This window comes from Tasmannia lanceolata, unplaced genomic scaffold (assembly GCF_043159265.1).
Source record: "Tasmannia lanceolata isolate RefF3 unplaced genomic scaffold, GAP_Taslan_0.1 ptg000016l, whole genome shotgun sequence".
Lineage (NCBI taxonomy): Eukaryota > Viridiplantae > Streptophyta > Magnoliopsida > Canellales > Winteraceae > Tasmannia > Tasmannia lanceolata.
Window position 1 is genome coordinate 18473374 of NW_027518693.1, and position 14204 is coordinate 18487577.

The window sequence follows — 14204 nt, forward strand, 5'->3', positions numbered from 1 at the left end:
TGTGCTTTAAACTCAAGGGACCCATAGAAATATACAAACGATGCACGTGTTGTGTATAATGAGCTACTTACTTTTGAAAATCCAGGCTCTACCAAACCGGTGTTTAAAAAGAGTAACTTTCCGTTGCAAAATTTTCGGTGTGGTTGCAAGAAAGCAAATTCACAAGTCTCACATGGTGGTCCCTTAATTAAGTCCCACAATTAATAAGGGACACATTGCGGTCTTTGTAACTGTCCATTAAGTCCCACAATTAATAAGGGAAGAGTTTCGCCATTGACTGAGTGCCGGGATCGAGCCTCTAGCTCATTGCACACCCTATCTATGTCAGGAGCCATCAAATGAACGCTTTGGATCATCCAAACAATGGATTCGTAACCATAGAAAATTATTCCATGGAATATTAGTGGGTCCAATTGTGTGAGGGGCTGAGAAGGAAGATGGCACTGTGGCAGAGGGAAATCAGTAGGGGGGACACTAAAGATGTCAACAAAAACTATTGAAAAGAAAATACCTATTTAAAGTTGATTTATTGCTTTCGTGGTTTTAGGAGATTTTCGTGCTCCCTTCACTCCACCTTCTTAAGTCTCTCTATCTCCCGTCCATCTCTAGCAATTGCCCCCAAAGAGGGTAATCTTGTCATTACAGAACGACAAATACGTGGACGGCCCAGAGTCAAACTTTCGCGTCAGACCTTTGCTCTAAATATTTATACACGGCTTTCATTCCTCCTCTATATAAAGTTATAAACCCCCCAAACCAAATGAGATAACGAGGACAAATCCAGATATTCACACATCTCTCTCTCTCTCTCTCTCTCTCTCTCTCTCTCTCTCTCTCTCTCTCTCTCTCTCTCTCTGTGTTTAGAGCAAAAGAAATTTGTAACAATACTCCATTGATGCCGAAAGAAGGTATGCGTAGCATTTTCTTCTAGGCTAATATGACTTCTTCTCCTTCTCCTTCTTCTTCTTCCACACCTCGACACTCCTCTGAAACAATGATAGAAGCAAACATCGCAAACGCAGAAGAAATCATAACTAAATGGGATCCAGACTCCTCTTCCTACGCAAAAATCACCTCTCTATTCTACGTGAAACGCAGAGAAGCCAAAGAATTTCTCAGATCCGTTAGAGAACTCCAACGATCTATGCACTCCCTCGCTTCAGAGAATTCCAACTCTCACAAGCTCGCTCAAGCTCAGAAACTTATGGAGATAGCCATGAAAAGGCTTGAAAAGGAGTTCTACCAGATCCTCTCCGCAAATCGTGATCATCTCGATCCGGAATCCGTTTCCGGCCTGTCCTCCACCACAACAAGATCCAGGACCTCTGATTACGATGAAGATCTCGGATCGGAAGACAAAATCGAGATCACCGGAGACCCTATCCGAGAAGTCGAGCGAGTTTCATCTTTTGCCATGTCGGATCTCAGGTTAATCGCCGAGTGCATGATCTCGTCCGGATATGGAATGGAATGCTTCAGGATTTATAAAATCATACGAAAATCGATAGTGGATGAAGGTTTACACCGCCTCGGATTCGAACGGTTGAGCTATCATAAGCTCCAGAAGTTGAATTGGGAGACGATCGAGCTCAAGATAAAGAACTGGTTAAATTTATCAAAAATCGCAGTAAAAACACTTTTTTCCGGCGAGAGAATCCTCTGCGATCACGTCTTCTCCACGTCGAACATGATCGAGGAATCGTGCTTTTCAGAGATCTCTAAAGAAGCAGCGATCGATCTCTTCTCATTCGCAGAATCCATAGCCAAAATGAAGAAATCTCCAGAGAAAATGTTCCGAATCTTAGATCTCTATGAATCAATCGCCGAACTCTGGCCTGAGATCGAATCAATCTTCTCGTACGAATCCACTTCAGCTGTCCGATCACAAGCCATCACTGCTCTCACCAAACTCGGCGATGCAGTGCGATCCATGCTATCAAATTTCGAATCCGCGATTCAAAAAGACTCCTCCAAATCTCCGATCCCTGGGGGAGGAATCCATCCTCTAACCCGATACGTGATGAATTACGTATCGTTCCTCGCCGATTACAGCTTAATTCTCTCCTATATATTCGCCGACTTAAGTTTCCAAGTTCCGACTCCATTACCGGAATCTTTGTCCATTAAAAGCTCTCCTTCAAGAGAAAATCCTTTATCTATGATCTCTGTTCGATTCTCGTGGCTCATTCTCGTTCTCATCTGTAAACTAGATGGAAAAGCAGAGCTCTACAAAGAGGTCGGACTTTCATATCTTTTCCTCGTTAACAATCTCCAATACATTGTTTCAAAAGTCTCAAACTCAAATCTCAAGCCTCTCCTTGGAGAGGATTGGATCTCCAAACACTACACAAAGCTTCATGAGTACGCAGCGAACTACGAGCAGACCGCATGGATGAAAGTGATCAAATCCTTGCCCGACAATCCCACGGTGGAGATTTCACCAGAGGCAGCGAAGGAAATTTTTCAAACTTTCAATTCGGCGTTTGAGGACACGTACTTGATTCAGTCGTCTTGGATAGTGCCAGACGGAAAAATGAGGGACGAGATTAAGGTTTCGGTTTCCGGCAAGATCGTGCCGGTGTATCGGGCGTTTTATTTGAAATATCGGATTTTGTTGAAGGAGGAAAAGAATTTGGAGGTTTTGGTGAGGTTCTCGCCGGAGGAATTGGGGAACTATTTGTCCAATTTGTTTTCCAGGAACGGAGTTTCGGGTTCCGTTACGTCCTCTCCGGCACACTCTCCGGTTTATCGGAGAAGATGAGGTGCCGTTATCATTTTCTTTCAGTTGGCTGTTTTTCGTGTGAACGAGAATGTGATACGGTGTGGGGCCTACCAAGAGATATGACATTAGCGGGTGTGTGATTCGTGCATAACGTGTCTGGAACTAACATTATTATCCTCACGTAGGCTAAAGTGAGAGAAGAAGGTGGAAGACTGGAAGAGTGTACACACTATCACCACCTTTGATTGATCTGAACCGTCTGTTCCATAGGCTTTTGCTTCGGATCTCTTATGGCACAAAATTCTGAACTATACTCATCGAATAATATGTAATTTTTTTGTTTTGCTAATGTTAATATATATATTATTGAAGTTAATTTTGGGTCATGAGAGATCTAAAGCAAGGGTTAATACAATTATCATGAGAGATCTAATGTAAGAGCATTTTAGTGAGTACTGTAAACAACTTTTTAAATAATAAAAAGACAATATGGGTTAGGGAAGTGATATATCTGCCCCTTTTGATCACCAGGAACACCCCTTGTCAGTGTTTATGGCAACCAGGGGCATTGAATTCTTCTGACATAAGTACAACAGCCCCGCTTTAGTCATTGATACACTGACATTGGGTGTTCTTGGTGATCAACAGGGGCGAATATATCAAATCCCTTTGCGTTGATATCATTTTCATATATTTATTATTTGGGATTTGTTAGCGTCCTTCGCAAAAGGCATTCTCAAATGCATTGTCGCATGTCAGAGCAGCCACAAAGACCCACTTTTCAGCAAAAGTTGTCATCATTCACAAGGTGGCTGCCTTGACATGCGACAGTCGACAGAGCATGTGAAAAACGCCTTTTGCGACAGACGCTAGCAAATCACTTATTATTTTGTAATGAAAACAGATTTCCAACCGGGAGTCTATCAATCTGATTGCATGTGCATTAAGCACATTGGGAGAGGATGAGTCTCCCACACACCAACTTGGTATGGGTGGTTCATTAGGTGGTTGAAAATACCATAAGAGGGTAGTTATCTTAGGTGGGTGTGAGTAATTGGTGATGACGGGCCATTGTGGGAATGAGAAGTACGTCTCTCCAAGTTTGCAGATGAAAGTCTTCCCAAGATGTTAATCTCTGAGTCCTAACCTGATTGTTAATAGACTTAAATGATAGGCCATGTTGGAGATGGAAAAGTCTCTATAGAGAAGTTGATGGCAAAAAACAACATTTTTTCATAAGGGCGATGAAATTTTCGGCCCCCCTTTTCACGTGATTTGACGTCAAAAGGCGTTAAAGTTGCCAACTGTTCATGTTATAAGAGGGGGGGGGGGGGGGGGGGGGGGGGGGGGGATGCTTACTGCCAGGGGTGAAAATATCTCTCCAAATCTCCGATACGTGATGAATTACGTATCCGCGATTCAAAAAGACTCCTCCAAATCTCCGATCCATGCTATCAAATTTCGAATCCGCAATTCAAAAAGACTCCTCCAAATCTCCGATCCCTGGCGGAGGAATCCATCCTCTAACCCGATACGTGATGAATTACGTATCGTTCCTCGCCGATTACAGCTTAATTCTCTCCTATATATTCGCCAACTTAAGGTTCCAAGTTCCGACTCCATTGCCGGAATCTTTGTCCCTTAAAAGCTCTCCTTCAAGAGAAAATCCTTTATCTATGATCTCTGTTCGATTCTCGTGGCTCATTCTCGTTCTCATCTGTAAACTAGATGGAAAAGCAGAGGTCTACAAAGAGGTCAGACTTTCATATCTTTTCCTCGTTAACAATCTCCAATAGATTGTTTCAAAAGTCTCAAACTCAAATCTCAAGCCTCTCCTTGGAGAGGATTGGATCTCCAAACACTACACGAAGCTTCATCAGTATGCAGCGAACTACGAGCGGATGGCGTGGATGAAAGTGATGAAATCCTTGCCGGACAATCCGACGGTGGAGATTTCACCAGAGGCAGCGAAGGAGATTTTTCAAAATTTCAATTCGGCGTTTGAGGACACGTACTTGATTCATTCATCTTGGATAGTGCCGGACGGAAAAATGAGGGACGAGATTAAGGTTTCAGTATCCGGCAAGCCGGTGTATCGGGCGTTTTATTTGAAGTATCGGATTTTGTTGAAGGAGGAAAAGAATTTGGAGGTTTTGGTGAGGTTCTCACCGGATGATTTGGGGAACTATTTGTCCGATTTGTTTTCCGGGATCGGAGTTTCGGGTTCCGTTACGTCCTCTCCGGCACACTCTCCTGTTTATGGGAGAAGATGAGGTGCCGTTAACATTCTCTTTCTAGTTGGCAGTTTATCGTCTGAACGAGAATGTGATACGGTGTGGGGCCCACCAAAGGAGGTGACATTTGCGGGTGTTTGATTCGTGCATAACGTGTCTGGAACTAACATTATTAACCTCACGTGGGCTAAAGTGAGAGAAGAAGGTGGAAGAGTGTATACACTATCACCACCTTTGATTGATTTGAACCGTCCGTTCGATAGGCTTTTGCTTCGGATCTGTTATGGCACAAAATTCTGAACTATACACATCGAATAATATGTAATTTTTTTGTTTTGCTAATGTTAATATATGTATTATTGAAGTTAATTTTGGGTCATGAGAGATCTAAAGCAAGGGTTAATACAATTATCATGAGAGATCTAATGTAAGAGCTTTTTAGCGAGTACTGTAAACAACTTTTTAAATAATAAAAAGACAATATGGTGTTAATCTGAGTCCTGATCTGATTGTTAATGGACTTAAATGATAGACCATGTTGGAGATGGAAAAGTCTCTCTAGAGAAGTTGATGGAAATAAACAACCACCGCGGTAAGGGATTATAAATATCTCCTGGTAAATCAAGAAAAGTCATTCGAGCAATGGACGAGTCCACACCCTTTTGAGAGAATATCGTCATGTCCTCTGAATTTTTGTACCATAAACTCTTTTCCTTCCTCCCTTCAGTGCATCAATATGCATTAATTTAGGCACCCCAAGTTTTGCAGGTACCAGGTATGCTTATAGGATCTTCAGTGTTGAGAAAAGATAAGATTCGTATCAATTTGAAGGATAAATCTCCAAAGTAAATATACAATGTGTGCTATGTTTCAGGCCTCTACTAAAACCTCATGAGCATGGGGGACCAAGAGAACAAATAAAAAAGTTAAAGATGACACCGAATTGAATATTACATTAAACATTTATTCTAGAAAGGTAATTTTCTTTAATTCTACTATTAATAGCAATTCTTGGTTATATGTGAACAAATAAAAAAAAATGTAGTAATTAAAATGGTCAAATAAATGAAAACACAAAAAATTTGTTTAGTACGTTTAAAAATTTGTCATTTACAAAGTATAATGGGGTTAAAGTTAGAAAGTTGGTCAAAAAACATGTTTAACATGTTTCAAACACATTTTAAACGTTTTCCTAAAAAACGGAGTTTCTTTGCTGTAGAAGTCTCAAACGAAGAAGTAAGTTTTAAACGGAACCTATGAAAACACTTTTTTTTTTGTCAAAAAAACGGTGTTTAAAACAAAATTTTGCTAGGTATGGTTATGACATATAAGGTATGAGTGATTGAATTTTAGGAGTCTAAAATTACTTGTATAAAAGAAGAAAGACGAGATTTTTATTTGCTTGTGATTGACTTTTTTACAGTGTGTGTCGATTGTATTCTAGAGAAAGTCTTTTTTGATTGCATCGTGGTGTTTTTTTGTATAACTAAGTCTTGGATATAATTAAGTCCTGGAGAGGTAGAAGACATGATAATTGGTTCGCTCAGATCTTTGTGAATTATTAGTAGTTGTTTTAAATAAAAATAGCAAGTATTTGGTAACCTTTATTAATGATTTTAGCACAAAATTTGACTTTTTAAAGCAAAAAACAACATTTTTAATAAGGGCGATGAAGTTTTCGGCCCCCCTTTTTACGTGATTTGACGTCAAAAGGCGTTAAAGTTGCCAGCTATTCATGTTATAAGGGGGGGGGGGGGGGGGGGGGGGGGGGGTTGCGAATGCTTACTGCAAGGGGTGAAAATATCTCTCTCTCCCCCCCCCCCCACCCTAATAATTTTTAAGTATTGTAAGATATTAATAATTGATAATTGTGAATTTTTTACAAAGTCAATCCGAAAGAAATTTTGGATGGAAGATGTGGTAGTAGTTGCCTTTCTGACATATGCTTTGTCATTCATATTCAAGAGAATCTTCATGTGTTTTCACGGCCACCCATCATATATATATAAATTCTCCATATTCAAACCAAATGACATTTTTTACTTATATCGATTTTCATTTAGCACTGTACTAGAGTGGCTAGGAACTGAGGATGGTGTTATTTAGTCACCTAAGATGACTTTCGCACTCTTGAAAATTAACTCTTGAGGTAAGGATATTTTGTCTTGTTATTAAAATTAATATTTTGCCCTAGGATTTGATCATTTTCCCCGCTTCTCCTAAACACATGGCACGACTCACATGAGTCTGTTGGCCATGTTGGACTCTATAGTATTTACTACTTGGGACTACTAACAAATAATTTTTAAAATTCTAAATTTTATTTAGAATATATATGTGTGTGTTAGCCAAATTATTTTTATAAGAGATAATTTTCATAAAGTTATTACCCAAATTCAATTTTTAAAAAAGTTAAAAGGGTGTCATCTAAATTGAGGAATTAAGATTTTGAAGAAATAAAGGATGCCTTCCCGATAATATTGTACAACCATTTAACTGTACATATATTTCAATTCATCGAAATCAATTTACGTGTACAATTAAATTATAAATTCAGCTCCCATGAAAATTATTTCCTCACATCCAAACAGTCCCCCCCCCCGAGAGATCGGAGGAGAAAATGGAGTTGGGAGCCGACACAGCGAAGTTCAATGATATCGATGAAAAAGATGTTTTCTTGAGTTTGGATATATAAAATACATGCACACATATATACATCATATACAAACCTTATAGGGGCATGCATGTGTGGTCGAGACCATTGATCTGATAGAACATCATGAAGGGATCCACATTGTATTGGTTCCACGAATAATGAACATCCAATGCATAAGATAGACGACTGCAAAACAGATTATTGGACTCAAATTTACCTTAATCAATTTTGGGCTCACAATCGAATCTCAAAATCCAAAATAAACCGGTCCTTAGCTTTTCTTGGAAGATCCCTAAACGATGATCGACGATGAGTCAAGATGAAGGGATTCTCCAATCAAGGTTTTCTCAGTAGAGTTTGGTAAGACTTGTGGTCTCTAGTTGGATAAACGGATTCAATCATAGCCAGTGTTGCATGTGGGTACAATAAGGGGTCATTATTTTTAGTAGTTTTTAATACATATTAAAGAGGAAAACACGTCCAAAACGGGATTTTGTTTGGAAAGTAAAGATGAATGTGAAATTGACCAATGATTTGGTCATATCAACATTGATTTTTGCATTTGGTGGGATTGAGCTCACTTCCTTCTCTTCTTGCACATGTGTCGCCACATAGGGATTCGTCTTTATTTTGCAAACTAAACCCCGTTTTGCCAGCAGCCCTCTATTAAAAACTAGTATTCCAGCCCCATGTTATACATGATGTAAAATATAACATAATGTGTAAAATGGTGCCCCTACCCAGCAAAATCTGAGGTATAAAATATTGGGGCCATCCCATACAAGGGTTTGCGTAGAGATGGTGGGACCACCACATGAAAACATGAGTTATAAAATGGTGGGCCCCACCCATGCCAGGCATGGTTATAAAATATTGAGCCCCACAACATAGCATGAGGTGTAAAATAGTGGGTCCTATGCTAATGCTTAGTTGTACAAATTATCAATAAGAGTTAAGGAGAGAGATTATTGAATTCTAGAGGAAAATGTTTTCCCAGAAGAAAATTTTTTTGAAAAGAAAACCAATGGCAATGGAAAGAAACATGGGATTTGCTAGGCAATTTCACGGAAAGCCATTTGGCAACTGAGTTTTGCATGAGGGAACAACCACCTCTGATGAATTAAATGAATAAGACAAAATCTGGTGAAAAGTGAAGCGAGCCTACGTTGCTGTCCCCTCATGCATAATTCTGCTGCAAATCCCAAGAAACATGGTTAGTATATATTATAGGGGATTTGCTTGGCCATTTCATTGAAAGCCATTTCGTGTCTAGCTTTTGCATGTGAGAACAGCCACATCAGACATCTGATCAGATGTCTGTTCTCACATGCAAAAGCCATCCGCTAAATGAGTTTCCACGAAATTGCCTCGCAAATCGTGGTTAGAGATTTGATCATTCAATTGTATAAAAAAAACAACATTATGCCATGCATCCTCAAATCTTAATTCTAATGGTTATGAACAACAATATTTGAGAATTAGAGCTCTGGAAAACCATGGCCTTCTATCACATGTACAAACACTGTGAGCAATCCGGTCCATTAATCTAGTCAACAGCACCACGAATCCAATACCGTGATCAGATGACTATCTTTTTTCCTTGATGGAACCCTATCTCGAAAACAACGAGGAAGGAGCACCAAAGCTCAAAACAAATGAGCGGCAAACACTAAGCCTGAAAGATTAAAAAGCTCAATACTTTTGAATTACATAATCAGCTAATTTTGAAGGAGTATGCTAGGCTCTTTGAGATCGTTTTGGCCAAATTTTCTTTTGGACTTACCGCCTAGATTCATTTGATTCTTCAACTGGAAACAAGTCGAGGAGAGAATCCCCACCTGGCAGGACATGCTTTTTCCCTTTGAAACACTTGCGAACTCTTCCTCAACTTCTCTTAGAATCTCCATTTTGGTATGGATTGTCAGATCCGCAAAGCTTCTTTATGAGATCATTGATTTGAGCTTTGTCAGTCTCTCAGTCATGAAGGTGGCACCATCTAATTTTTTATATATAGAATCTGGTTAAAGGAGAAGTCATCTAAATGTGGGGGATTCTCAGACTCTTGACTTTTCATCCAGAGCCTCAGGGTTGATGTCTTCTTCCCAATCTTCGTCTGATACTGTAATAACTAACTCCGAAGAGGATAATCTAGTCATTACATAACGACAAATACGTGGACGGCACCAGAGTCAAACTTTCGCGTCAGACCTTTGTTCTAAACATTTATACACGGCTTTCATTCCTCCCTATATAACGAGGAGAAATCCAGATATTCACACACATCTCTCTCTCTCTCTGCGTAGCACTTTCTTCTACTCTAATATGACTTCTTCTCCTTCTCCTTCTTCTTCTTCCACACCTCGACACTCCTTCTCTGAAACAATAATAGAAGAAAACATCGCAAACGCAGAAGAAATCCTAACTGAATGGGATCCAGACTCCACTTCCAACCCAAAAATCACCTCTCTTTTCTACGTGAAACGCAGAGAAGCCAAAGAATTTCTCAGATCCGTTAGAGAACTCAAACGATCTATGCACTCCCTCGCTTCAGAGAATTCCAACTCTCACAAGCTCGCTCAAGCTCAGAAACTTATGCAGATCGCCATGAAAAGGCTTGAAAAGGATTTCTACCAGATCCTCTCCGCAAATCGTGATCATCTCAATCCGGAATCCATTTCCGGCCTGTCCTCCACCACAGCACGATCCAGCACCTCCGATTACGACGAAGATCTCGAATCGGAAGACGAAATCCAGATCGCCAGAGACTCTATCCGAGAAGTCGAGCGAATTTCATCTTTCGCCATGTCGGATCTCAGGTTAATCGCCGAGTGCATGATCTCGTCCGGATATGGAATGGAATGCTTTAGGATTTATAAAATCATACGAAAATCGATTGTGGATGAAGGTTTATTCCGCCTCGGATTCGAACGGTTGAGCTATCATAAGCTCTAGAAATTGAATTGGGAGACAATCGAGCTCAAGATAAAGAACTGGTTAAACTTATCAAAAATCGCCGTAAAAACACTTTTTCCGGCGAGAGAATCCTTTGTGATCACGTCTTCTCCACATCGGACATGATCAAGGAATCGTGCTTCTCAGACATCTCTAAAGAAGCAGCGATCAATCTCTTTGCATTCGCAGAATCCGTAGCCAACATGAAGAAATTTCCAGAAAAAAATGTTCCGAATCTTAGATCTCTATGAATCAATCGCCGAACTCTGGCCTGAGATCGAATCAACCTTCTCATACGAATCCACTTCAGTTGTCAGTTTATCGTCTGAACGAGAATGTGATACGGTGTGGGGCCCACCAGGGAGGTGACATTTGCGGGTGTTTGATTCGTGCATAACTGTTCAAAAGCAGACGCGTCCGGCACTAACATTATTATCCTCACGTGGGCTAAAGTGAGAGAAGAAGGCGGAAGAGTGTATACACTATCACCACCTTTGATTGATCTGAACCGTCTGTTCGATAGGCTTTTGCTTCGGATCTCTTATGGCACAAAATTCTGAACTATACACATCGAATAATATGTAATTTTTTGTTTTGCTAATGTAAATATATGTATTATTGAAGTTAATTTTGGGTCATGAGAGATCTAAAGCAAGGGTTAATACAATTATCATGAGAGATCTAATGTAAGAGCTTTTTACCGAGTACTGTAAACAACTTTTTAAATAATAAAAAGACAATATGGGATAGGGAAGTGATATATCCGCCCCTTTTGATTACCAGGAACACCCCTTGTCAGTGTTTGTGGCAATAGGGGGCATTGAATTCTTCTGACATAACTACAACAGCCCTTCTTTAGTCATTGATACACTGACAGGGGGTGTTCCTAGTGATCAACAGGGGCGGATATATCAAATCCCTTTGGGTTGATATCATTTTCATATATTTATTATTTGGGATTTGTTAGCGTCCTTCGCAAAAGGCATTCTCACATGCATTGTGATGCAGCCCACACCCATGAGGTTGACAAGTTTGAAGCCCAAATGAACCATCCTAAGCAAGTGAGAAGGTCAGCCCGCATCCAAGCCCAACACAAGGCTCATGTCCAACTTGAATCCATTAAGCATAAAGACCACCATGGACACGCTGATCGAGCTGGAGTCCCGCATTAATGAGTCTGACCACTTTTTGGAGTCCGTTTTTGGACTTCGAGATGGGCGAATCAGAGAAAATACTTAACTAGGAAGTTGTAGGTCTTTGAATTATATTTCCAACAGATATTCATGGTCCTAATTTGGATTAGTGGTTGAAGAGTTATGGCTATTTTGGTAGACTGTGTTTGCTAGCTTTGACGAGTTAATGTGTTTAGAGTTCTTAAACTATTAATGATGTATGTGAGTCCCTGAACTAGTTAGTTGACTAGTTTGAATGGATTTTCTCATGTATTTCTCTATTTGAAGAGTATCAAACATATGTAATGGAGTTAGTTGAATATTTGAATGAAAATTTGCTTTGTGCATTTTCCCTTGAACCTTGAAGAGTTCTTCCTTGAAACCTCGAAGAGTTTCACTCCTTCCTTGAAGAGTAGGAGCTTTCCCCTATTGTTTGCATCCTTGAAGAGTTGCAACCATCAATCTAGAAGAATTGATGTTACCTATCTTCCTTGGCAACCTAGAAGAGTAGCCATTGAAGTTATCTTTATCTATTTTGCCCCGCACTATTTCCAGAAACCTGTCCATTCGCATTCATCCACTTCCATCACCATTTCAAGCCATTTCCAGTATTTTTCTGAGCAAACTTTTGTCAGCAAAGTTGTAGATCTTTGAGTCCTTAAAATTTTGACTTTTGAATCAAGTCATTCCGACCTATATCGAGAGAGATACGCTCATTTTACCGAACTTGCGCAAATCTATTTTTCTTGAATCCGAATTCTTGAGCATTTGTGTGTGTGTCTGTCACTCTCCCGATCATTAGTCCAAGAAGCCTAGGAGAGGCTTGCATCATTTTGGTATCAGAGCTTTGGAGGAGACGACAATGCCTCCAAGACAAGCCCGACGTCGAGGTGGTAGAACAATCCCCTTGGATGAAGTACACACACTTGCTGAAAACTTGCAGCAGCATATGCAACAACAAATCAATGATTTGACTCGAGAAGTTGAATGTCTTCGTGCTGAAGCAAACAATCCTCCACCCCATTCCAGATCCGAAAGCGCCAATGGTGATTCTTCTTCTTCAGAAAATGTTCAATCTTTGCGACAAGGTAGGCGCCCTCAACCCCACACGCAAGGTGTTCGAGAACCGGATTGGGAAAAAGAAATCAAGAGAGACATTCCAGAATTTCTAGGAACTGATTCCCCTGATGAAATCATTGATTGGTTAACACTTGTGAATGAAGTTTTTGATCATAGAAATGTCCCGGAAGAGCATCGTGTGGGCATCATTGCCATGCGATTCCGAGGCAAGGCCATAGCTTGGTGGAGACGTGAGAAGCAAACCCGCGACTCCGCCGGTAAAGATCCTATCACTCGATGGAGAAAGATGGAGGACAAGATCCGCAAGTACTTCCTTCCCAAAGGTTATAAGAGAGATTTGTACCAACGGTACCAAAATTTGAGGCAAGGTACGCGATCGGTGGAACAATACACCAATGAATTCAATGAGTTGGTAATTCGCAACAATATTCAAGATTCGGAGGAGATGCTCGTGAACAAGTATTTGGGAGGCCTTCAACTTCATATCCAAGACACCATTGATGTTCTTGACACCTGGGATTTGGGAGATGCACACCAAAGAGCTCTCAAGGTGGAGCGTTCGCGCTCTCGAAAGCAACAATCCACATCCTTCACAAATCGAGCAGTTCAAGGTGCGGTTGGCACCAACAAAGCCGGAAACACAAGTGTACACAACAATAGCATCAACAAAGTCTCTGCCCCACCCAAGGGTTCTAATCAACCCCCTCCTACCGGTCAAAGCTCTACAACCGGTATGCGTTGTTATTCATGTGGTGAGATAGGACATCGTGCTAGCAATTGTCGGAAGAGACAAGCGGGTAAAGCATTACTTGTGGAAAATGAATCTGATGATCCGGGTGAGGAAGACACTGATATTGACCCAAAGGATGATGAGAGTAACTTGGAGGATGAGCAAGTGCTTAATGCCGATATCGGTGAGTTCCTTATGATACGAAAAAAATTTCTAACTCCAAAACAAGAAGCTGGAAATCGTTGGTTGCGCAACAACATTTTCCACTTGGCATGCACCGTTTCTGGAAAGGTATGTCGATTAATCATTGATTCCGGATGTTGTGAAAATGTAATTTCTGAGGCGGCGACAAGCAAGCTGAAATTGGAGTTGAAAGAACATCCAACCCCTTACAAGATGTCTTGGTTAAAGCGAGGTATGGAGGTAACCGTTTCCAAACGTTGTCTTTGTCAATCTTTCTATTTCTTCCATCTACTTTGACAAGATATGGTGTGATGTTATACCTATGGATTGTAGTCATATCATCCTTGGTCGTCCATGGCAATTTGACAAGAAAACAATCCATGACGGGTATCGCAACACTTACTCTTTTGACTATGGAGGAAATAAGATTACTTTAGCACCTAGTAAAGAGCCAATTCAAACTCCTTTGGTTGAA

The 14204-nt window shown here is 40.5% G+C and overlaps 3 pseudogenes; all 3 read left to right on the forward strand.

Moving 5' to 3' along the window:
* The first annotated feature begins 785 nt into the window (after positions 1-785).
* Positions 786-3148, forward strand: LOC143848931 (exocyst complex component EXO70H1 pseudogene; annotated as a pseudogene).
* Positions 3149-4260: 1112 nt separating this feature from the next.
* On the forward strand, positions 4261-4995 carry LOC143847972 (exocyst complex component EXO70H1 pseudogene; annotated as a pseudogene).
* Positions 4996-9909: 4914 nt separating this feature from the next.
* LOC143848884 (exocyst complex component EXO70H1 pseudogene) lies at positions 9910-11324 on the forward strand (annotated as a pseudogene).
* Positions 11325-14204: the final 2880 nt, after the last annotated feature.